Source organism: Petromyzon marinus, unplaced genomic scaffold, assembly GCF_048934315.1.
Source record: "Petromyzon marinus isolate PM22_M1 ecotype Great Lakes invasive population unplaced genomic scaffold, UKy_Petmar_22M1.pri1.0 PM_G_Scaffold_30, whole genome shotgun sequence".
Taxonomy (NCBI): domain Eukaryota; kingdom Metazoa; phylum Chordata; class Hyperoartia; order Petromyzontiformes; family Petromyzontidae; genus Petromyzon; species Petromyzon marinus.
The window spans coordinates 665,495-691,408 of NW_027422873.1; the positions used below are offsets into that span (position 1 = coordinate 665,495).

The window sequence follows — 25,914 nt, forward strand, 5'->3', positions numbered from 1 at the left end:
CAAGGAGGTAGGGGGTTGTTTTGCCGGACACCACCACCATTACCACCACTACTACCACCAACACTACCACCACCATTACACCACCACTACTACCACCACCACTAGCACCATCACCACCACCACTTCCACCACTTCCACCATTACCACCACTACTACCATACACTCCCATCACAACCACCACCACCATTACCACCACTACTACCAACAATGCTACCACCACCATTACACCACCACTACTACCACTAGCACCATCACCACCACCACTTCTACCGCCACTTCCACCATTACCACCACCACTACTACCATACACTACCATCACTACCACCACCAATACCACCACCACCACTACTACCGTACACTACCATCACTACCATCACCACCACCATTACCAACATCACTACAATCACTGGCCACCACCGCTACCACCAATACCACCACCACTACCAGGACGTTTGCGTGCTGAATGCTGGAATCTGATCCCGCGTCTCCTCCCTCTCCTCCGGCCCTCCCCCCTCACCAGCGGCCTCCCAGACGGCCTCCCCCGGCCCGGGCCCCGGCCCCGGCCACGGCCACGGCCGCCCCCTCCGCGAGGGCTCGCTCCTCCTGGCCCATCCGGGTGCCCAAGCGCTCCGCGGACGACGCCGGAGGAGGAGGAGCCGAGTCCCACGCAGAGCCCTCCAAGGTCGCTCGCCCGCTCCACGACGACGACGCCGGGGGGCCGGGGCCCGCGCCGGGGCCTCCCCGCCGCGACCGTCATCTTCGTCGCCCCGTGACGTTCCGGGCTCTCGAGGGGGGGCGCCGCCGCCGGGAGACTCCGGCGGCGGCGGCGCCCCCCCAGGAGAGCTCCCGCGGCGGCGGCGGCGGCAGCGGCGGCGCCCAGATGACGCCGACGCCGGGAATCGGCCCGAGGGTCGCCCCGGAGCGCGGAGACGGCTGCGGAGAGTCGGGGCCGGCGCTCGGTGCCGACGAGGCGGCGGGCAAGGAGGAGGCGGAGGAGGAGGCGGAGAGACGCAGGGAGGCCGCGGTTGAACCGCGTGCGGCGTGGAAGAGACACTTCGACTTTTGGTGGCAGGGCGTGGGCAGGAGGGCGAGCAGCAGGAGGGGCGGAGGAGGAGGCGGAGCGAGAGGAGGAGGAGGGGAAGAGGAGGCCGAGGTGGTGATGAAGGCGGAGGAGGAAGAGGAGGAGGTTTTGGCCGGGCGGTCGCCTCTAAGCAAGCGGCGGGAGGCGGCGGCGGTGGAGGATTGCCCGGCGGGATCGAATCCCGATCCCTGCCCGGGCTCCTCTACCTGCCGCGCTCCTCCGCCTCCTCCGCCTCCTCCGTCTCCTCCGTCGCCGCCGGCTCCTCTTCCGCCGCCGCCGGCTCCGGCGGTCGCGGGCAAGCGGCGCTCGGCCCCGCGTGAGGCGACGTTCCACTTCTCCTCGCTGATGCCGCGGCCGCTGGCTGAGCCGCCGCCCACCGAGAGGCGCCGGGGTCGCGCCCTGGAGAAGCAGTGGCAGCGACGGAAACAAATTCAGCAACAATACCGGCAGCAGACAGCGTCGTCATCGTCGTCCAGCTGTTGGTCATTCTCGGACGCATCATCGTTGTCGTCGTCTTCATCATCGTCATCGTCATCGCCGGAGGAGGTGGTGGAGGGGGACGAAGCGAAGGAGCAGAGGGATGACGAGGAGGAGGGGGAGGTGGTGGTGGAGGATGACGAGGTGAAGGAGCGGAGAGACGACGAGGAGGAGGAGGAGGGGGAAGTGGTGGTGGAGGGTAACGAGGTGAAGGAGCGGAGGGATGAGGAGAAGGTGGTGGTGGAGGGTGACGAGGCGAAGGAGCGGAGGGACGAGGAGGAGGAGGGGGAGGTGGTGGTGGAGGGTGACGAGGTGAAGGAGTGGACGGACGACGAGGAGGAGGAGGGGGAGGTGGTGGTGGAGGGTAACGAGGTGAAGGAGCGGAGGGACGAAGAGGAGGAGGTGGTGGTGGAGGGTGACGAGGCGAAGGAGCGGAGGAACGAGGAGGAGGAGGGGGAGGTGGTGGTGGAGGGTGACGAGGTGAAGGAGTGGACGGACGACGAGGAGGAGGAGGGGGAGGTGGTGGTGGAGGGTGACGAGGTGAAGGAGCGGAGGGACGAGGAGGAGGAGGTGGTGGAGTCTACAGGGGGTGTCCGCAGGCTGCTGCTGAAGTTTCGCGCCAGCCGCCTGCAGCCGAGCATCGACAGAGCACGAGACGAGGAGGAGGCGGCGGACAACGAGGAGGAGGAGAACGAGGAGGAGGAGAGGAAGACGAGGAGGAGGAAGAAGAAGAAGAGGAGGAGGAGGGGACTACGGAGATCACGCAGTGCAGTCGATGATGGCGACTGCAAGTCGGGCGACGAGGAGGAGGAGGAGGAGGAGGAGAGGGTGGCGAGTCTCAAGAGGGTGGAGGAGTGCCGGATTCTCAAGCAGATAGACGACATCATGGCTGAGATACACCAGCTGGAGGGGAGATGTAGGGTGAGGAGGAGCAGATGAGATGTAGGGTGGTGAGGAGGGGCTGGGTGGTGAGGTGTAGGGTGGTGAGGAGGGGCTGGGTGGTGAGGTGTAGGGTGGTGAGGAGGAGCAGATGAGGTGTAGGGTGGTGAGGAGGGGCTGGGTGGTGAGGTGTAGGGTGGTGAGGTGGGGCTGGGTGGTGGGTCTTCCTCTGGATTTGGAAACTCGACAGATATAACATCGATTTGGATTGGATGATTTTTTTCTTTCAGCCAGATTAAAATATGAGCATGGGGAAGTCATCTACATCATTAGACCTCCTTTGGCAGTACCAAAATATAATAATAAAGGTTTTTCCCCTTTTTTCTGGCAACAAAACTGAAACCTTTTTACAAGGATTCTGATTACAGCATTAACCACAATACCTGCAGTCAAAATGCAAACAAAAAACACGCACTATGATAATATATATGTGGCATTGTCCTTGAAACCGCTTGTTCCACACCAAGGGACGGCTTTCTTGAGAGCCTCGACCCAATTGGTGCTCGACCAGAGGACGCCAAAAGGTTTCAGTTTTGTTGACACAAAAAAAGGGGAAACCCCTATGATGTGGAAGTCCTCGTTTCTGCCACTCAGTTGAGTACATCCAGCATCTTGTTTCTCCAAAAAACACGACTCTCAGTGAATGCTCTCGATGAATTTGACTTGCTTTTGTCTGAACACCCTGGCTGTGAAGTCGTATCGACGGCTGGGTGTCTGGCCGAATGAAAGTTATTATTTTTGTTTTTTCTCAGGCCAAGTTGGATTACATGTAAAGGTAATAAATAAGTCAGGGACATCCATACGCTCGAACGTACGACATGGCACCTTGAGCATATTCGTGCATGCGTCTAGGGCTTCCTGTGAACGTAGCAGACGCCTGGATGTTACAAGGGGGGGGGGATGATGTAGCGCCATTGTTGGGCTGTATGCGTATTACCACGGGAGCTGACCTGTAATAGCGGACATGCGTCAACAGAGGGTGGTGTACAGACCAGGTGGGACGAACAGGGCCCCCAGACCCCAAGAGGGGGGGGGGGGGCTGGGGGATGTTCCAGGGCCCCCTAGAGAGTCCCAGAAGGCTTGGCCAGGGGCGGAGAGACCCTGGAACGGGGATAAAAGCCGGACCCCTGAATGAGTTTGGCGGTCCTCGTCCACCTGAAGAAGACTCTGAGCGCTACCCTGAAGACCCTGAAGCGAAGAGCCCAGTGACCCTGGCTAGGGTCGGGTTCAGACATAACCAGTGTAGGGTTTGCGCTAGAACCAGAGTAAGGGCACCGTAGTGTGGAGGGACTGCCTCCTGAGGTTATCGGCTGTGAGGGGTCGTCACCCCTCTGTGCTGTGGTTCCCTTGTTGAATAAACGTGTTGCCTCCAGAGAACCGTCTCGCCTCGTCTTGGACCCACTGCACGTGTAATCTGTGGTAATGAAACCTTGTCGCAAAAAATTAGCGGCGTGCGAAAGTGAAAGATGTTAGCGAAGTAATAATAAATGTTAATTTAAAGCTTTCGTGACTGCGAGGAATTCATATTCTTGGTTCTTTCGGTAAAGTCAGCACGTAGAAGGGAAACAATAAAATAACAAAAATATATAAAATAAAATGTTATTGTTTTAAATTTTTATTATTTTATTTTTCGGTAAAGTCACCACGTAGAAGGGAAACAATAAAATAATAAAAATATAAAATAAAATTCTCACGACGTTTCGACTGCAACACAAGCAATCATCATCAGGTGTGAAAACCACAGCAAGAAATTTTGAAAAAAGTGGCGGGTTTTTTTAACGTTAGCACCACGGAGAGCGATTTGGCAGTTTATTCAGATAGACGAGTCCATCTATGTTCGGAATAGAGGAGGGGGGAGACGAAAATAATGGAATGCGGTCTGAAAGCCACCGTAAGCGTGAACAATCAATTAAGACCCGAAATGGTTTATCAAATCTTTCCAATGATTGCTAAGCCAGAATCCATCTTCCCGGTTGAAATTGCCTCTGTGCTTGTATATGTGGATAGCCTCATGAACGAATCTCTCATGGTAGCCAGATGGCTTACAAAGAACCTCTGTCTTGGAGAAGTCAATGTCATGTGAGCCTACTGAATTATAACAATGATCTGCCACGGCCGAGGTGTTGGTCCTACCGTGTTTTAGGTATGCATTCTGTTCACGAATGCGGTCCGAGACATGGCGTTTGGTTTCTCCAATGTAACTACTACCACAGAGGCAACTTAGTTTGTAGACGCCAGGGTACTGTATGTCCGGAATCACATCTTTTACAGACGGAACCAGATCACGGATTTTATGTAATGTGTTGAATCGGACCTGGGTCGTGTTTATTCAAGATTTTGGAGATCTTTTTTGTGATCCCCGCAATGTAGGGTAAAGTGATGGTTTTGAAAGTCTCCTCAAGAGGGTCCTTCTTCATGGTTGGAGTGATAGCTTTGCGGATTGTGTAGTCGGAGTAACCATTAGCCTTAAGAGCTTGGTGTACGTGCTTGAGTTTACTGGCTATGTGTTCCTGGTCGGATATGCATTGGGCTCTATGGTGCAGTCTTGATGAAGGAATTCTTCTGGGATGGATGGTGGTGGGAATCCGGTTTCAGGTAAGCATCCGTATGGGTAGCTTTCCCGTAGACAGAGTGGCTCATTGAACCATCATTTTTTTACCAATTCCACTTTACAATAAAATTGTAGACACGGCACAATATATATTTCTGAATCTTTATTTTTACCAACATTTTAAACAATATTCTCCGTTAAGGCAAAATTCTGAAAAATTGGATTTTTTACAAAGCCTTGTGAATTCACCTTGTATCTGAACAAGTTCAATTTGTGCAAATATATTTTTTCAAACGTATAAATAAAAAAGACTGCTTACAAATATCAGCTCTATGTTTTCAAGTAAATACATTTTGGGTAGTGAATAAATTATAGTCTAAATAAGCTACACATGACGAATTGTAGGCAATTATAGTTATAATCAAAGACATTTTTAAACAATCACGTGGTCCCTGTAGTCGCCGTTAGAGACAATCTGCTTGAAACAGTTTATCAACATATATGAATACATTGATTTGAATAAGCAGAGTTAATTTCCTATTTATGGCATGCCAGTTATGTGTCAGTTTTCGATATCAACATCACCTTATAAAAGAATAATATTTAAAATACGCACTGACAAGTATTCATTCGTAATTATTGACAGGCATATTAACAAAATTTAATTACTGCAGTGAAATATACTGCATCAGGTTACATCGTATTAACAAGAAGCTATTTTAAAAATACGCACCGCCTGCTTAACAGTGTATGTACAACAAACTATTGTAGTGTCATTCAAAACGAGTAGGCCATTGCATGCTGGCATCTGGGTCAAAATGTATCAAATTCTAAACATTAGCTACAAATAATAGATCATGGAGTTTAGATCGCAACACAAGCAATCGTCATCAGGTGGGACAACCACAGCAGCAAGAAGACAAAACTGCTGAAGTAGGCGCCTACTTCAGCGTATTCTTCTTGGTGGTCTGTTATGTTTCTACCCACGTGATGACTTTACCGAAATAACCCAAGAGTGTAGATTCCTGCAGTCGCGAAAGCTTCGAATCAAGATTACCTACAAACTACACAACTGAGATGACGTATCAATCATCGCCCCCTACTGACAGGCCCTTGTCCACATGCAGGCCGGTGCAGGGCCACCACCCTGTGCCACACAGGGGTAGCTGCTACTTGGGGATGCTCTTCGAGTGTCTCAGACGAGATACGACACGAAACTCCGAGTTGCCGAGGCGATAAAGCGAGCAAAGCGTAAAAGCAATTATCATGAGAACATCGTGAATGCTTGGGAGCTTATTGTCTCTCGCTCCTGGTGAGAGATTGACCCAACCCACAGGTCCACAAAGACTGGCTGCTCTTACTCTGCAGGTTGAACCTAGGAATTGAGTGTTCAACTTCACGTTCTTGTCATTAAAGGCCTGTGACAAAGGTGCATCTATTGTAGCGACATTGTCTCTGGCTTACACATCTACCGGGTCTCCACTTGACGTTGTATTGTCTAGGATGAAGTCCACCCACACTTCCACAAACTGCTGGGAGTTGCCTTGCTCTGTCTCACAGTCAGAATTCACCCCCTGCTTGAAGTTGCCTCCATCAATATGGTCCCATTTGGGAGTTGAATCTTTATCTTCACATTTCACCTTCACTTCTTCGCTATTCACCATCACTTCTTCCCTCTTCACCATCACTTCTTCCCTCTTTACCATCACCTCTTCATATTTCACCTTGATACCTTGAAAAGTGTCCAAGCTGGGATTTTCTTCCTGTTCGTGTTTCATGAGGGATGGGCTTATAGTGGCACTTTGACTTTCACAAGCTGATTTCAGACTCCACTCCTTGCAGATCTTCTGATGCTTCCGTGTTCTCTGGTGTACTTGAAGATTTTATGAATGTGCAAACGCCTTCCTGCAGAGTGCACCTGAAGGGTTTCTCTCCCGTGTGTGTTCTCTGGTGTGTTACAAGAGGAGATGACTGTGCAAACGCCTTCCCACACACACTGCACTTGAAGGGTTTCTCTCCTGTGTGTGTTCTCTGGTGTTGTTTAACAACAGATGACCGTGAAAATGCCTTCCCACACACACTGCACCTGAAGAGTTTCTCTCCCGTGTGTGTTCTCTGGTGTACTTTAAGATGTGGTGACTGTGAAAACGCCTTCCCGCACAGAGTGCACTTGAAGGGTTTCTCTCCCGTGTGTGTTCTCAGGTGTACTTTAAGATGTGATGAATGTGCAAACATCATCCCACACAAAAAGCACCTGAAGGGTTTCTCTCCTGTGTGTATTCTCTGGTGTTTTTTAAGAACAGATGAACGTGCAAACGCCTTCCCACACACAGTGCACTTGAATGGTTTCTCTCCTGTGTGTGTTCTCTGGTGTTTTTTAAGAGCAGTTGACTGTGAAAATGCCTTCCCACACACACTGCACTTGAATGGTTTCTCTCCCGTGTGTGTTCTCTGGTGTCTTTGCAGACTTGATGAATGTGCAAACGCCTTCCCGCACATCGTGCACCTGAAGGGTTTCACTCCCGTGTGTGTTCTCTGGTGTCTTTGCAGATTTGATGACTGTGAAAATGACTTCCCACACACACTGCACTTGAAGGGTTTCTCTCCCGTGTGTGTTCTCTGGTGTTCTTTAAGATGTGGGGACTGTGCAAACGCCATCCCACACACACTGCACTTGAACGGTTTCTCTCCCGTGTGTGTTCTCTGGTGTGTTTGCAGATTTGATGACTGTGAAAATGCCTTCCCACACACAGTGCACTTGAAGGGTTTCTCTCCTGTGCGAGTTCTCTGGTGCTGTGTCAAATTTCCAGGCCGATCCGTGCTGTATGCACGCTGGTCGCATTGTTGACTTGTCATACCGAGCTGTGCTAAGCGCATTTGCTCCATCAGACCAATTCTGCGGAGGAAGCGTCAGAGGAAGCGTCAGCTGCAGACAGAAAAAAATAATATCCACACCATCTACACGTCAGTATCGAGGCACAGAGGAATGCATATATAGTCACATGTGACTTACACGTCTACATTCATATATTCATGATGTAGTAAAAACGTTTCCCAAATTCATCACACGGGCTGTTATGGCACACAATGAGAGGGCAAATGGTCATAAATATGCCTGGAAGCCCTCGTATCTTCAAAATGAATGTTCACCCAAAACTCCGAGGACACAATTTCAGCTGTCTGGCTACAAAAGGAATATTTATCAGAGCTAAATTCAGCTCACATAGCAAAAGGTGTTGAAAACAATACTATTTGTGTTATGCAGAAATTCATAAATTAACGTTCAATCGCAACTTAGAGGTGTGAATCCAGGCTCAGATGTCCTTGAATGCTGGGATGAACAGTTCCGATTTCAGCTGCATGTGCGTGCTGTGTTAACTTCCTGTTTCCATTCGTATAAAGAGTTCCAGAGGAAAACAAAAGTAAACTATTGTTATGAGATAACCTCCGTGTTCAACAGATTTAATAGACGTTACTGCAAACACAAACTGTACACTGTCACTGGGTAAACAGGCGGTGGCGTGTCTAGAATCACGCCTGGCCACCTTCATCTGCTTGGCATGAATGCTTCCTCACTGCACCAAGTAATTAATTGAGGATCAACGAACACAGCCGAGGCTAACTGGAGTTTGCGTGTCTCTCTCCGTGGTGAGATGTTAACTACCTCACCTGGTATACAGGAAGTCGTGGGTTCGATCCCGACCCTGACGCCTGCTGTATATTTGGAGTTTGTGTCACTCCGTTTAGCGTCTTTGACCGATAGACATTGACACACGTATTCTTGTTTCTTTCAGTAAAGTTACGTAGATAGAAAATAACAATAACAGATAATACAATTACATTAAATAAAGACCACTTGTGTTGCGATCAAAACGACGTGAGTTTTTTTGCTTTATTTACATTTTTTTGTTATTTTCATTTTATTTTCTATCTACGTGACTTTACCGAAAGAACCAAGAATATTAATTCCTGCAGTCACCAAAGTTTTAAGTCAAAACATTCACACACGTTGACAAAGCCTCACCTTGTGTTGTTGTGGGCAGGTCGCTTCTGATAACAAGAGCGGTATAGCAGCTCAAGTAGGCTTGGCCTGGTGAAAAAAATAAAAAAAAACTGCGTGAATATTTACAATAAAACAAAGTTACAAAGTGGCGAGCCGGGTGAAGACAAATTAAACTTAAGCGAGATAATTAAAGTAAATGCAATCAGGCGAGGGCAGGAGGCAAGGCCCCGCGTGGCTAGGCCCCGCGTTATAAAGTTCCAACCTGGACATCGATTCCCATGCTCGCTGCTACTCAACTGACATCCCTACGAGAGAGAGAGGCTCTACCTTGGTAAACAACAACAACCACCACCACCACCATGAGAATTTCTCACCTCGGATTTCAGTGCAAGCGCGGATCGGCAGCCTCCTGTTACCTCGCGACATCACGCGGGTCAGCAGGTAACATGACGTCACTTCCGGGGTAAGAGACACGCCCCTCCCATAATGAGCGGCTCTGTTACTGAATAAATTATGTTAATGTTCACTGGCCATACGTCAGGGGATGGGGCGTGGCTGCTGAACCCGAAGGCTTTAACGGATACATTATATTCTTAGTTTTTTCGGTAAAGTCACGTTGAAGAGAAACAACAAAATATATATAAAACAATAAAAAATTCTCACGACGTTTCGACCATAACTCAAACGGTCATCATCAGGTGTGTCGGTTTGCATAAATTTATTTAGAAAACGGCATATTTATTTATTTATATATATATAAAAAATAACGTTTGCGTCACGCGCAGCGATTGGCAGTTTGCCCAGGACTAGTCCATCTATTTTTTGAAAAGAGGAGGGGGGAGACGAAATTTGTTTTTATGTATGCTGTCTGAAAGCCACTGTAAGCGTGAACAATCAATCAAGAACTGAAATGATTTATCAAATCTTTCCAATGATTGCTAAGATAGAATCCATCTTCTCGGTTGAAATTGTCTCTGTGCTTGTATATGTGGATAGCCTCATGAACGAATCTCTCATGGAAGCCAGATGGCTTACAAAGAACCTCCGTCTTGGAAAAGTCAATGGCATGTGAGCCTACTGAATTAGAACAATGATCTGCTACGGCCGAGGTGTTGGTCCTACCGTGTTTAAGGTCATTGTTCTAATTCAGTAGGCTCACATGCCATTGACTTTTCCAAGACGGAGGTTCTTTGTAAGCCATCTGGCTTCCATGAGAGATTCGTTCATGAGGCTATCCACATATACAAGCACAGAGACAATTTCAACCGAGAAGATGGATTCTATCTTAGCAATCATTGGAAAGATTTGATAAATCATTTCAGTTCTTGATTGATTGTTCACGCTTACAGTGGCTTTCAGACAGCATACATAAAAACAAATTTCGTCTCCCCCCTGTTTTAAAAAAATAGATGGACTAGTCCTGGGCAAACTGCCAATCGCTGCGCGTGACGCAAACGTTATATTTTTTATATAAATAAATAAATATGCCTTTTCAAAATAAATTTATGCAAACCGACACACCTGATGATGACCGTTTGAGTTATGGTCGAAACGTCGTGAGAATTTTTTATTGTTTTATATATATTTTGTTATTTTGTTGTTTCTCTTCAACGTGACTTTACCGAAAAAACTAAGAATATGAATTACTGCAGTCACGAAAGCTTTAAATCAAAATTTCGGACACATTATGTTAATGATTCGCCAGTCACTGGGCGTAGCTTTGCCCAAATAAGGATTGCCACTGGAACGATATCGGCAGTGATCTGAGCGGAGGTGACGTCACGCTCAAGAGCGCCGTGGACGGGGGTTGGGGGAGTGTGGATGCCTTGGTGACATGACGTCACTAGCGAGGTATACCTCCCGCTGGCACTTCATGCCGATGAGGTCTGCTGAGTGGTGACGTCACAGAGCGGGGATGGAGTTTAAGTTGATTTAGATTCATTTTCCATTGCCCCCTCCCTTGGGTGCGTGAACTCAGCAACAACAACGTTGACATTATTGTGTGTACAGTGTGTGTGTGTACACACTGTGTGTGTGTACGTACACACTGTGTGTGTACACACTGTGTACGTACACACTGTCTGTGTGTATACACACAGTGTGTATGTGTGTGTCTACGTACACAGTGTGATTTGGCCTATGAGGGTCGACTGACTGAGATGACTGGCCAATGCACCGCCTTTGCCCCCCACTACACACACACACAGTGTGTACGTACACACACACGCACACACTGTGTGTGTGTAGTGGGGAGCAAAGGCGGTGCATTGGCCAGTCATCTCAGTCAGTCGACCCTCATAGGCCAAATCGCTTCTGTAAAATGAGTGAATAGCACCTCAGTGGGCTTTGCCTGGTAGGACGGGGATGGTTTAGTTGCGTGCGTGTGTTTGGGCGATTTATTTACCATTGTTGTACTTTGCACTACCATCACGTGTTCTACTTTGTGTTGTTTTAACGTTCTTACCCCGTGCGCCTACTGGACATCTGTGAAAAAGAGCTTCATAGCTCATCGGATTTCTCCAGTACAAATAAACATTCTGCTTCCGAGGTGCTCGCTAACGGGCACTTGCCCCAACAGTCTGTTAAAGGTTACCACGGGGGGGGATCTGCGTCTTTTGTTGGCCGGGCTAACGCTACGTTCATTCACGATGCTTCAGAGACATTGCACACGAGGTTTCTTTGCTAGTGGGAGTCATCAAGTGAGTACCTCTCAGTCAAGCGTCTCAGCCGTGCCGCTGCAAACTGCAAGGGAGGTCCCCCCCCCCCCACAAGACTTGTCGGTCAAATCATTGCGGTGTGTCACGATATTTGTTGCAATATTTCAGATTTGTTCATGCGTGTTTGATTTTCGCGAATGTGTATTGTGTGCACATTTGGAATACGGTTCGTTTTTCGAGAGAGAGGAAAATATAAAATGACGTATTTAATTTGTTGTTGATAGCTGAGGATATATTTGACGCGGTTTGTTGGCGGAAAATAAAAACTATAACTGATGTAGCACAGCAACACTGAGTGTACGGCGTCTCGCTGCACGTGGTCTGTGCCCGCCAGACCAGAGACACGTGACTAGTGTAGCTAGCCAGGTGGTGACCACCAGGCTAGCTACACTAGTTACCACGTGACTAGTGTAGCTAGCCAGGTGGTGACCATGTGACTAGTGTACCTAGCCAGGTGGTGACCACCAGGCTAGCTACACTAGTTATCACGTGACTAGTGTAGCTAGCCAGGTGGTGACCACCAGGCTAGCTACACTAGTTACCACGTGACTAGTGTAGCTAGCCAGGTGGTGACCATGTGACTAGTGTACCTAGCCAGTTGGTGACCACCAGGCTAGCTACACTAGTTATCACGTGACTAGTGTAGCTAGCCAGGTGGTGACCAACAGGCTAGCTACACTAGTTATCACGTGACTAGTGTATCTAGCCAGGTGATGACCACCAGGCTAGCTACACTAGGTACCACGTGACTAGTGTAGCTAGCCAGGTGGTGACCACCAGGCTAGCTACACTAGTTACCACGTGACTAGTGTAGCTAGCTAGGTGGTGACCACCAGGCTAGCTACACTAGTTACCACGTGACTAGTGTATCTATCCAGGTGATGACCACCAGGCTAGCTACACTAGTTACCACGTGACTGGTGTAGCTAGCCAGGTCGTGATCACCAGGCTAGCTACACTAGTTATCACGTGACTAGTGTAGCTAGCCAGGTGGTGACCACTGAGTGTACGGCGTTTCGCTGCACGTGGTCTATGCCCGCCAGACCAGAGACATCAATCGCACGCCCGACCCGACCCACGATTAGACAGGCTAAAAAGCTGCGTGCGTTATATCGTTGTTGATTCAAATGTCACAAGCAGTAAACAATTGAAACGGCGCATATGTTTGATAGTTCAACATGTTTATAACATTTCATGTTAATGTTATTTGAGGATATTGCCACGAATTTAACCTACCATATATAAAATCAAACGTAGCAACGCAACGTTTTGATTGGCCATCGAACAAAGACAGCCACCGCATCGCACGCTTTCAGATACACTGCCGCGGCCGTCTGGAACGCTCTTCCTTCCGATATTAGGAAGCCACTGGAGCTATGCGCTTTTAAATCATCTGGATTTAAAATTTATTTCTTTAGAACTAAACTTGGTTCGAAGCTTTTGTGACTGCAGGAATTAATCTTTGTTTTTTTCGGTAAAGTCACGTATACATAAGAAATAATAAAATAACATAATAGCGTACGACGTTTCGGTTGCAACACAAGCAGCCATCATCAGGTACAGAAGAGCTAAATTTACGAGAGAGGGGAAACACATAACCCCAGATGTATACACAGACACCAAAGTAGGGGGAACTAACACCGACACAATAGGGGACACAGCGAGAGTACCGTGTGCAAAATGTGGAATTGATTGGACGGCGGGAAGTGGACAAAATTTATATCACAACATTTGACCACGACAAACAGAGGAATCAAGTTAAGTAAAACCATTTTGAACGCGAATGAGAAATCCCCCCCCACCATCCACCGATGACGCGCGAGCATTGCTAGGGGCAACCCCCGGGCAGCTTTAGCGGAGCAAGGAAATACTTAAATACTGCGAAATAGCAATAAATTGTTAATTTAACAATTTTAAAGTTTACGGATGGGAAAACGGAATGGTGCTGGCTCACCACGGGGCTTGCGGCGTGGTACCCGGCTACTTTTTTTAAACGTAAACTCCACGGTTCACGAGCAAGTGTGCGTCCACATAGAGACAGACGGACAGACACACAGAAAAAAAATGCCTTTTATAGGTAAGAAAAGAAAAACGATGATGAGACTCAATGTGTGAAGAACACAGGATTTATTCGGCTCTCAAGTCAACGGATATAACTTCAAAACACTTTTATCGGTCATCTCTTTCTCGAGACAGCGTTCCCGTGGGATTATTTCCAAGTCGATAGACGACACCTTTTTTTACTTATCCTGGCAGACACACAGACACGCCTGTCTATATGTGTCTGTGTCTCTGTGTGTGTGTCTATGTGTCTGTATGTCTGTTTGTGTGTGTCTGTGTCTCTGCGTGTGTCTGTGTGTCTCTGCATGTGCCTGTGTCTCTGTGTGTGTCTGTCTCTGCGTGTGTCTGTGTCTTGTGTGTGTCTGTGTCTATGTATCTCTGCGTGTGTCTGTGTCTTTGTGTGTGTGTGTCTATGTGTCTCTGCGTGTGTGTCTGTGTGTCTCTGCATGTGCCTGTGTCTCTGTGTGTCTGTGTCTCTGCGTGTGTCTATGTGTCTTGTGTGTGTCTGTGTCTATGTATCTCTGCGTGTGTCTGTGTCTTTGTGTGTGTCTATGTGTCTCTGCGTGTGTGTCTGTGTCTCTGCGTGTGCCTATGTGTCTCTGTGTGTCTGTGTCTCTGCGTGTGTCTATGTGTCTTGTGTGTGTCTGTGTCTATATATCTCTGCGTGTGTCTGTCTTTGTGTGTTTGTCTATGTCTGTGTCTATGTGTCTCTGTGCGTGTCTATGTGTCTGCGTGTGTCTGTGTCTGTGTGTGTCTACAGTGACGCGCGGTGGTGGTAGTGATGGCGGTAGTGGTGGCGGCCGTGTGGTGCGTGTCGAACTTCTTTCACGCCGTGCGTATCGTAAACATCGCCACAGGGGAGATTAAGGTGGCTGCGGGTGCTGGCGATGATTACTGGGCGCCCCCCTGCCCGCCTACGACGCTAAACGTCGCTCGCCAGTCTGTTCCAAGCTATGGGGTAGGGGGAGCGAGATAGAGAGGGGGGGGGGGTGGTGGTGGTGGTGGACCTTTGTCTTGCGGCGTGTAAATATTGTTGTGTGCGTGCGGGTTTGTCCATGTGGTGGCGGTAATGGTGAGTCGAGCAAAAGTGGTGAAAGTTTGTGGGGTCGCTCCGAGCTCACCCTGTCACCCATCGCTCTCGAGCTCCCTCCTAGGGGAAGATGATGAGGTTGACGAGGTTGATGATCCTCATCGTTTGTGAATGCAGAAATAAACATCAGTTTCATTCTGACCTCCGATCCTGGTCAGCAATTGAATGTCGGGAAACCCTCGCACCGAGGGGCCCCACTAGTGGGCGTGGCCGTGCCCCACCAGTGGGCGTGGCCGTGCCCCCATCACGTGGCGTGTGTAGTGACGGCAGCTACGCTCGGAGTGGCTGGATAATAAAGCTTGAAACGCACAGCAAACCACGTGGCCTCTGCTTTATTGGGTGACACGCGATGCGAGGAGGACAGGCAGCCTATACAAAGACAAAGGCACCCCCCAGTAGCCTCAGCACACTTTTGGGGCAAGTTCTGTTGGGAGTAGCAATTAAGGGCAGCACTGTAGGGCAATCTGGGGGGGGGGGGATAGGGGGGTGGACAGCATCACAGTCTATCAGCCAGCTGCAGAAACATTCCCCTCCTCCACTCATCTCACTCACCCAGTCACCCCACTCACCCCTCCACTCACCCCTCCACTCATCTCACTCACCCCTCCATTCATCTCACTCACCCCTCCACTCATCTCACTCACCCAGTCACCCACTCACCCCTCCACTCACCCCTCCACTCACCCCACTCACCCATCCACTCATCTCACTCACCCAGTCACCCACTCACCCCTCTACTCACCCCACTCACCCCTTCACTCATCTCACTGACCCCTCCACTCACCCCTCTCATCCCTCCACTCATCTCACTCACCCAGTCACCCACTCACCCACTCACCCCTCCACTCATCTCACTCACCCAATCACCCACTCACCCCACCACTCACCCCTCCACTCACCCCTCCACTCACCCCACTCACCCCTCCACTCATCTCACTCACCCCTCCACTCATCTCACTCACCCAGTCACCCACTCACCCCACTCACCCCTCCACTCATCTCACTCACCCCTCCACTCATCTCACTCACCCCTCCACTCATCTCACTCACCCCTCCACTCATCTCACCCAGTCACCCACTCACCCCTCCACTCATCTCACTCACCCCTCCACTCATCTCACCCAGTCACCCACTCACCTCTCCACTCATCTCACTCACCCCTCCACTCACCCCTCCGCTCACCCCTCCACTCACCCCTCCACTCATCTCACTCACCCCTCCACTCACCCCTCCGCTCACCCCTCCACTCACCCCTCCACTCATCTCACTCACCCCTCCACTCACCCCTCCGCTCACCCCTCCACTCATCTCACTCACCCCTCCACTCACCCCTCCGCTCACCCCTCCACTCACCCCTCCACTCATCTCACTCACCCCTCCACTCACCCCTCCGCTCACCCCTCCACTCATCTCACTCACCCCTCCGCTCACCCCTCCGCTCACCCCTCCACTCACCCCTCCGCTCACCCCTCCACTCATCTCACTCACCCCTCCGCTCACCCCTCCGCTCACCCCTCCACTCACCCCTCCGCTCACCCCTCCACTCATCTCACTCACCCCTCCGCTCACCGCCCGGCCCCCCAGTAGCCCGAACTGCTGCTGCTGGGGGGCGTCGTCCCCCAGCGCCGCATTGGCCCTCAGCAGGAACCTCGTGCGGTGACGCCGCCACTCCCCCCCCCCCTCCCTCCCCTGCCAGCAGCGCCCTCCTGCACCACCACCTCGTCCGCCTCCTCCTCGTAGGCCGCTGCCAGCAGCAGCTCCGCAATGCCTCCCACCGTGTCGCCGTCCCTCAGGGCCCTCCCCGGGGGGGTCGCCCCCCCACCGCCCCCCCCGACGCGTGGATCCGCGCCGAGCAGCGCACCGGCGTCACGAGCCGCGGCCGCGAGGGGGGGGCCGCCGGCGCTGCGGTGGAAGGGGGGGCCGTGATGTTAGGGGGGGCAGCCGGGGTGGTGGTGGTGCAGGAGGTGTGGGCGGCTGGGGTGGTGGTGGTGCAGGAGATGTGGGCGGCTGGGGTGGTGGTGGTGGTGCAGGAGGTGTGGGCGGCTGGGGTGGTGGTGGTGCTGGAGGTGTGGGCGGCTGGGGTGGTGGTGGTGGTGGTGGTGCAGGAGATGTGGGCGGCTGGGGTGGTGGTGGTGGTGCAGGAGGTGTGGGCAGCTGGGGTGGTGGTGGTGGTGCAGGAGGTGTGGGCGGCTGCAGTCACGAAAGCTTTAAATAAAAAATGTTCGACTTTAAATTTACATTTTTTTCGACTGAATGAAATTAAAAACTTAAAACATTTTTCGACTTAAATAAATTAAAACAAATTACAAAAATTGTCGCGCTCAAAAGCAGTCGAACCTTGGGCAGCTGAGGCGCGCGAGTTCTCTTTGTCCATCGTAGACATCGCCGGAGAAGTTGTTGTTGTTGTGCTGTTGTTTAGTCGTCGTTGTATAGCTGTTGTATAGTCGTTGTTGTGCTGTTGTTTAGTCGTCGTTGTATAGCTGTTGTATAGTCGTTGTTGTGCTGTTGTTTAGTCGTCGTTGTATAGCTGTTGTATAGTCGTGGTTGTGCTGTTGTTTAGTCGTCGTTGTATAGCTGTTGTATAGTCGTTGTTGTGCTGTTGTTTAGTCGTCGTTGTATAGCTGTTGTATAGTCGTCGTTGTATAGCTGTTGTATAGTCGTTGTTGTATAGCTGTTGTATAGTCGTTGTTGTGCTGTTGTTCAGTCGTCGTTGTATAGCTGTTGTATAGTCGTTGTTGTGCTGTTGTTTAGTCGTCGTTGTATAGCTGTTGTATAGTCGTTGTTGTGCTGTTGTTTAGTCGTCGCTGTATAGCTGTTGTATAGTCGTTGTTTATTTGTACTTTAATGTTTAAAGTCGTAAAGTTAAATGGTTAAAGTCGCAGCCTAAGTGGAGGCCTTCGAGGCGGCCATCGACAAATTCTGAAATTTCGCGACCCTTGCCCCCTGAACTCGCCTCCGATGGCTGCGGGAGGGGTGATGCTCGCCTCTGATTGGCTGTAGGCCCAAGGGAGGTGAGGGGAGGGGTGATGATGCTCGCCTTTGATTGGCTGTGGGCCGAGGAGGGAGGGGGAGTGAGGGGAAGGGGGTAATGCTCGCCTTTGATTGGTTGTGGGCCGAGAGGGGTGGTCAGGGGGAGGGGTGATGCTCGCATCTGATTGGCTGTGGGCCGAAGAGGGAGGGGAGTATTCTTATCTCTGATTGGCTGCATCTAAGCGACACAAAACTCGCCGCTGATTGGGTCTCGGGGCAGTTTGTGTTCCCGTGCTTCATTGAAACTTTCATGGACGATTCGATTCGTAGTCACGAATAAACGTTTTTCGATTCCAACACCCATCCCGCCTGCACATTGCCTCTGAATCGATTCGATTCCAACATTCACCCTCCTGCACATTGCCTCTGAATCGATTCGATTCAAACACCCACCCGCCGACACGTTGCCTCTGAATCGATACGATTCCAACACCCACTCGGCACGTTGCCTTTGAATCGATTCGATTCCAACAACAGACCCAGCAGGTGCCATGAGTTGACTGCTGTGCCAGGCTAGGTGCAGGTCACGGGACAGACCCAGCAGGTGCCATGGGTTGACTGCTGTGCCAGGCTAGGTGCAGGTCACGGGACAGACCCAGCAGGTGCCATGGGTTGACTGCTGTGCCAGGCTAGGTACAGGTCACGGGACAGACCCAGCAAGTGCCATGGGTTGACTGCTGTGCCAGGCTAGGTACAGGTCACGGGACAGACCCAGCAGGTGCCATGGGTTGACTGCTGTGCCAGGCTAGGTACAGGCCACGGGACAGACCCAGCAGGTGCCATGGGTTGCCTACTGTGCCAGGCTAGGTGCAGGTCACGGGACAGACCCAGCAGGTGCCATGGGTTGCCTGCTGTGCCAGGCTAGGTACAGGTCACGGGACAGAACCTGCAGGTGCCATGGGTTGCCTGCTGTGCCAGGCTAGGTGCAGGTCACGGGACAGACCCAGCAGGTGCCATGGGTTGACTGCTGTGCCAGGCTAGGTACAGGTCACGGGACAGAACCAGCAGGTGCCATGGGTTGCCTGCTGTGCCAGGCTAGGTGCAGGTCACAGGACAGACCCAGCAGGTGCCATGGGTTGACTGCTGTGCCAGGCTAGGTACAGGTCACGGGACAGAACCAGCAGGTGCCATGGGTTGCCTGCTGTGCCAGGCTAGGTGCAGGTCACAGGACAGACCCAGCAGGTGCCATGGGTTGACTGCTGTGCCAGGCTAGGTACAGGTCACGGGACAGACCCAGCAGGTGCCATGGGTTGCCTGCTGTGCCAGGCTAGGTGCAGGTCACGGGACAGACCCAGCAGGTGCCATGGGTTGCCTGCTGTGCCAGGCTAGGTGCAGGTCACGGGACAGACCCAGCAGGTGCCATGGGTTGACTGCTGTGCCAGGCTAGGTGCAGGTCACGGGACAGACCCAGCAGGCGCCATAGGTTGACTGCTGTGCCAGGCTAGGTGCAGGTCACGGGACAGACCCAGCAGGTGCCATGGGTTGACTGCTGTGCCAGGCTAGGTACAGGTCATGGGACAGACCCAGCAGGTGCCATGGGTTGACTGCTGTGCCAGGCTAGGTACAGGTCACGGGACAGACCCAGCAGGTGCCATGGGTTGCCTGCTGTGCCAGGCTAGGTGCAGGTCACGGGACAGACCCAGCAGGTGCCATGGGTTGCCTGCTGTGCCAGGCTAGGTGCAGGTCACGAGACAGACCCAGCAGGTGCCATGGGTTGACTGCTGTGCCAGGCTAGGTACAGTTCACGGGACAGACCCAGCAAGTGCCATGGGTTGACTGCTGTGCCAGGCTAGGTACAGGTCACGGGACAGACCCAGCAGGTGCCATGGGTTGACTGCTGTGCCAGGCTAGGTACAGAGGCAGCGCGCCAAGAAATATGGCGGTCTGCTTCTTGCTGTGCGGCCGAGTTGAATGCATTGGTACATATTTGTTGTCTAAAGCACAAATATTGGAATACGTACCTGTACGATGGTGCAAATCTTTAATCGATGTATTTGTTAACAACGCGCTTGCGTAATGGATTAATATTTTGTTGGGTTTGTTTTGTCCTCCCTCCTTTACCAGCCCAGCCAACTCACTCTTTCTCTCTTCCCTGATGTGGCAACTTCTCATTCATACAATTATACTTCCAAATGTGCATTTATTGTCTCCCGCTTTTTATTTTCATTTGTTCCAAATAAAGACCAATTACAGTTGAAAAAAAAGGAGCGAATGAAGGTGGCGAGGGAATGATGAGTAGAATGAAGAGTCTTGTGATGAGTAGTGGTGGTGGTGGTAGTGTGAGTAGTGGTGGTGGTAGTAGTGTGAGTAGTGGTGGTGGTGTGAGTAGTGGTGGTGGTGTGAGTAGCAGTGGTAGTGTGAGTAGTGGTGGTGGTAGTGTGATGAGTAGTAGTGGTGGTGGTAGTGTGATTAGTGGTGGTGGTAGTGTGAGTAGTGGTGGTGGTAGTGTGATTAGTAGTGGTGGTGGTAGTGTGATTAGTGGTGGTAGTGTGAGTAGTAGTAGTGTGAGTAGTAGTAGTATTAGTAGTGTGAGTAGTGGTAGTGTGATTAATAGTGGTGGTGGTGTGAGTAGCAGTGGTGGTGTGAGTAGTAGTAGTGTGAGTAGTGGTGGTAGTGTGATTAGTAGTGGTGGTGGTGTGAGTAGTAGTGGTGGTGTGATTAGTAGTAGTGGTGGTGTGATTAGTAGTAGTGGAAGTGTGAGTAGTGGTGGTGTGATTAGTAGTAGTGGTGATGGTGTGAGTAGTAGTGGTGGTGGTGTGATTAGTAGTGGTGGTGGTGTGAGTAGTAGTGGTGGTGGTGTGATTAGTAGTGGTGTGAGTAGTAGTGGTGGTAGTGTGAGTAGTAGTGGTGTGATTAGTAGTAGTGATGGTGGTGGTGGTGTGAGTAGTAGTGGTGGTAGTGTGAGTAGCAGTGGTGGTGGTAGTGTGAGTAGTAGTAGTAGTGGTGGTAGTAGTGTGAGTAGTAGTAGTGGTGGTAGTAGTGGTGGTACAAGTGGTAGTAGTAGTGGTGGTAGTAGTAGTGGTACTAGTGGTAGTAGTGGTGGTGGTAGTAGTGGTGATACTAGTGGTAGTAGTGGTGGTAGTGGTGGTGGTACTAGTAGTAGTAGTGGTACTAGCGGTAGTAGTGCTGGTAGTAGTGGTGGTAGTGGTGTGAGTAGTGGTGTGAGGCGGTCTGCGGTGATAGTCCACGGACTAAGAGATGGACCTGGCAACTACCAGACCCTGGCACGGAGGGTGAGGGAGGTGAGTGGTGGTGGTGAGTGTGGTGAGTGTGGGGTGAGGGTGGTGAGTGTGTGGTGAGTGGTGTGTGTGCTGTGTTTGGTGAGTGTGTGGTGTGTGCTGGGTTTATGGGTCTCTGTGTGATGAGTCTATGGGTCTCTGTGTGATGAGTCTATGGGTCTCTGTGTGATGAGTCTATGGGTCTCTGTGTGATGAGTCTATGGGTCTTCGTGTGACGATTCTATGGGTCTCTGTGTGATTATTCTATGGATCTTTGTGTGATGAATCTATGGCCTCTCAAGCTAATTAACATTGGGACTCACCCCTTACCAATATGGCCTCTCCAAGCTAATTAACATTGGGACTCACCCCTTACCAAGATGGCCTCTCCAAGCTAATTAACATTGGGACTCACCACTTACCAAGATGGCCTCTACAAACTCATTACATTGAGACTCACCCCTTACTAAGATGTCCTCTCCAAGCTAATTAACATTGGGACTCACTCAAATACCAAGATGGCCTCTACAAGCTAATTAACATTGGGAATCACCCCTTACCAAGATGGTCTCTACAAGCTAATTAACATTGGGACTCACCCCTTACTAAGATGGCCTCTCCAAGCTAATTAACATTTTGATTCACCAGGATGGCCTCTGCAAGGTAATTAACATTGGGACTCACCACTTACCAAGATGGCCTCTACAAACTCATTAACATTGGGACTCACCCCTTACCAAGATGGCCTCTCCAAACTAATTAACATTGTGATTCACCAGGATGGCCTCTGCAAGGTAAATAACATTGGGACTCACCACTTACCAAGATGGCCTCTACAAACTCATTAACATTGGGACTCACCCCTTACCAAGATGGCCTCTCCAAGCTAATTAACATTGTGATTCACCAGGATGGCCTCTGCAAGGTAAATAACATTGGGACTCACCACTTACCAAGATGGCCTCTACAAACTAATTAACATTGGGACTCACCCCTTACCAAGATGGCCTCTCCAACCTAATTCACATTGTGATTCACCAGGATGGCCTCTGCAAGGTAATTAACATTGGGACTCACCACTTACCAAGATGGCTTCGTGACGTTACACAGCCAGCAGCGGCACCTCCCCTACTACCTAGAATGACGCCACGGCCGTCCACACATTGAGTCGGGCTTAATGACGTCACGACTCTCCGAGCATTGAAACCTCCCCTACTAAACATGACGTCATGACCCCTGTCAATAAACATTGAGACTCCCTCTACTAAAGGCGACGTCATGACGCCCGTACATAAACATTGACCCCAACCCTTCCGAGCGCGGATTAATGACGTTATGCAATTACTATCGACACCCCACCCTCCGGCTCGAGTGATAATGACGTCATACAATGAACATCGACAGCCCCGCTCGAGTGTTAATGACGTCATGCAATTACTATCGACACCCCCCACTCGAGTGTTAATGACGTCATACAATGAACATCGACAGCCCCGCCCCCGCTCGAGTGTTAATGACGTCATACAATGAACATCGACAGCCCCGCCCCACCTGGAGTCGACTTCCGCAGTTTGTTCTTTGACAGCGGCCGCCTCGCTCCGCCTGGATAATTTATCTTTCATTCTTAGCGAGTCGACGAGGGAACGAAAGCAGGAGGGAAGGAGGGACAGGGGAAGGAGGAAGGGAGGGAACGAAAGAAGGAGGAACGAGGGAACGGAGGGGGAAGGAAGGAGGGAGGGGGAAGGAAACAAGGAGGAACATGGGAAGGAATGAAATGAGAGAACGTCAGGGGCCAGTGTGGTGGTGGTGGTGGCTGCGTTGTTGTTGTTGTTGCTTCCGTTCGTTCCTTCGCTCGCAGCGGTGGCGAGGGAAGGAGGAGGAGCGAATGAAGGAGGTGGTGAGGGAATGATGAGTAGAATGAAGAGTCTTGTGATGAGTAGTGGTGGTGGTGTGAGTAGTGGTGGTAGTAGTGGTAGTAGTAGTGGTAGTAGTAGTGGTGGTACTAGTGGTGGTAGTAGTGGTGTGAGTAGTGGTGTGAGGCGGCCTGTGGTGATAGTCCACGGACTGAGAGATGGACCTGGCAACTACCAGACCCTGGCACGGAGGGTGAGGGAGGTGAGTGGTGGTGGTGAGTGTGTGCTGTGTGTGGTGTGTGTGGTGACTGTGGTGAGTGAGTGGTGTGTGTGTGCTGGGTTTATGGGTCTCTGTGATGAGTCTATGGGTCTCTGTGTGGTGAGTTTATGGGTCTCTGTGATGAGTCTATGGGTCTCTGCATGATGAGTCTATGGGTCTCTGCGTGATGAGTCTATGGGTCTCTGTGTGATGAGTCTATGGGTCTCTGTGTGATGAGTCTGTGGGTCTCTGTGTGATGAGTCTGTGGGTCTCTGTGTGACGAGTCTGTGGGTCTCTGTGTGATGAGTCTATGGGTCTCTGTGTGACGAGTCTGTGGGTCTCTGTGTGATGAGTCTATGGGTCTCTGTGTGGTGAGACTATGGGTCTCTATGTGGTGAGTCTATGTGTCTCTGTGTGTGGTGAGTCTATGGGTCTCTGTGTGGTGAGTCTATGGGTCTCTGTGTGATGAGTCTATGGGTCTTTGTGTGGTGAGTCTATGTGTCTCTGTGTGGTGAGTCTGTGGGTCTCTATGTGGTGAGTCTATGTGTCTCTGTGTGTGGTGAGTCTATGGGTCTCTGTGTGGTGGGTTTATGGGTCTCTGTGATGAGTCTATGGGTCTCTGTGTGATGAGTCTATGGGTCTCTGTGTGGTGAGTCTATGGGTCTCTGTGTGGTGAGTCTATGGGTCTCTGTGTGGTGAGTCTGTGTGACGAGTCTGTGGTAGCAGCATCATCATCAGTCATAGTAGTATCCACACTCTTCTTTCGGTCAAGTAATCACGTGGTAGGCAGAAACATAACAGATCACGTGACTTTTCGATCGCAACACAGCAAACAATCGTCATCAGGTGGGACAGCCACAGCGAGACACACCAGCCGAGGGCTCCTACTCTAGAACTTGGTCCCACGGCAGATCTCTCGCCCACTACTTCAGCACTTTGTTTCTCGCTGTCGTTGTCCCACCTGATGACGATTGCTTGTTGTGTTGCGATCGAAACGTCACGTGATCTGTTATGTTTCTACCTACCACGTGACGACTTTACCGACAGAACCAAAGAGTGTGGATTCCTGCAGTCACGAAAGCTTGAAATTAAAATAGTAGCATAATCAGTAGTAGTATCATCATCATTATCAGTAGTATCATCATTAGTAGTAGTGTCATCATTATCAGTAGTAGCATAATCAGTAGTAGTATCATCATCATCAGTAGTATCATCATCAGTAGTAGTATCATCATTATCAGTAGTAGCATAATCAGTAGTAGTATCATCATTACCAGTAGTATCATCATTAGTAGTAGTATCATCATTATCAGTAGTAGCATAATCAGTAGTAGTATCATCATTATCAGTAGTATCATCATTAGGGGAGGTCCCTAGCACATGGGAGTTGAATCTTTATCTTCACATTTCACCTTCACTTCTTCGCTATTCACCATCACTTCTTCCCTCTTCACCATCACTTCTTCCCTCTTTACCATCACCTCTTCATATTTCACCTTGATACCTTGAAAAGTGTCCAAGCTGGGATTTTCTTCCTGTTCGTGTTTCATGAGGGATGGGCTTATAGTGGCACTTTGACTTTCACAAGCTGATTTCAGACTCCACTCCTTGCAGATCTTCTGATGCTTCCGTGTTCTCTGGTGTACTTGAAGATTTTATGAATGTGCAAACGCCTTCCTGCAGAGTGCACCTGAAGGGTTTCTCTCCCGTGTGTGTTCTCTGGTGTGTTACAAGAGGAGATGACTGTGCAAACGCCTTCCCACACACACTGCACTTGAAGGGTTTCTCTCCTGTGTGTGTTCTCTGGTGTTGTTTAACAACAGATGACCGTGAAAATGCCTTCCCACACACACTGCACCTGAAGAGTTTCTCTCCCGTGTGTGTTCTCTGGTGTACTTTAAGATGTGGTGACTGTGAAAACGCCTTCCCGCACAGAGTGCACTTGAAGGGTTTCTCTCCCGTGTGTGTTCTCAGGTGTACTTTAAGATGTGATGAATGTGCAAACATCATCCCACACAAAAAGCACCTGAAGGGTTTCTCTCCTGTGTGTATTCTCTGGTGTTTTTTAAGAACAGATGAACGTGCAAACGCCTTCCCACACACAGTGCACTTGAATGGTTTCTCTCCTGTGTGTGTTCTCTGGTGTTTTTTAAGAGCAGTTGACTGTGAAAATGCCTTCCCACACACACTGCACTTGAATGGTTTCTCTCCCGTGTGTGTTCTCTGGTGTCTTTGCAGACTTGATGAATGTGCAAACGCCTTCCCGCACATCGTGCACCTGAAGGGTTTCACTCCCGTGTGTGTTCTCTGGTGTCTTTGCAGATTTGATGACTGTGAAAATGACTTCCCACACACACTGCACTTGAAGGGTTTCTCTCCCGTGTGTGTTCTCTGGTGTTCTTTAAGATGTGGGGACTGTGCAAACGCCATCCCACACACACTGCACTTGAACGGTTTCTCTCCCGTGTGTGTTCTCTGGTGTGTTTGCAGATTTGATGACTGTGAAAATGCCTTCCCACACACAGTGCACTTGAAGGGTTTCTCTCCTGTGCGAGTTCTCTGGTGCTGTGTCAAATTTCCAGGCCGATCCGTGCTGTATGCACGCTGGTCGCATTGTTGACTTGTCATACCGAGC

At 50.4% G+C, this 25,914-nt stretch overlaps 1 long non-coding RNA gene across 1 annotated transcript; it reads right to left on the minus strand.

Moving 5' to 3' along the window:
• Positions 1–15,236: 15,236 nt before the first annotated feature.
• Positions 15,237–16,567, minus strand: LOC142915387 (uncharacterized). Its single transcript, XR_012935913.1, has 2 exons — positions 16,477–16,567; positions 15,237–15,383 (listed from the first exon to the last, which is right to left on the minus strand). It is a non-coding gene; the product is annotated as an uncharacterized LOC142915387 (long non-coding RNA).
• Between the last annotated feature and the right edge of the window lie 9,347 nt (positions 16,568–25,914).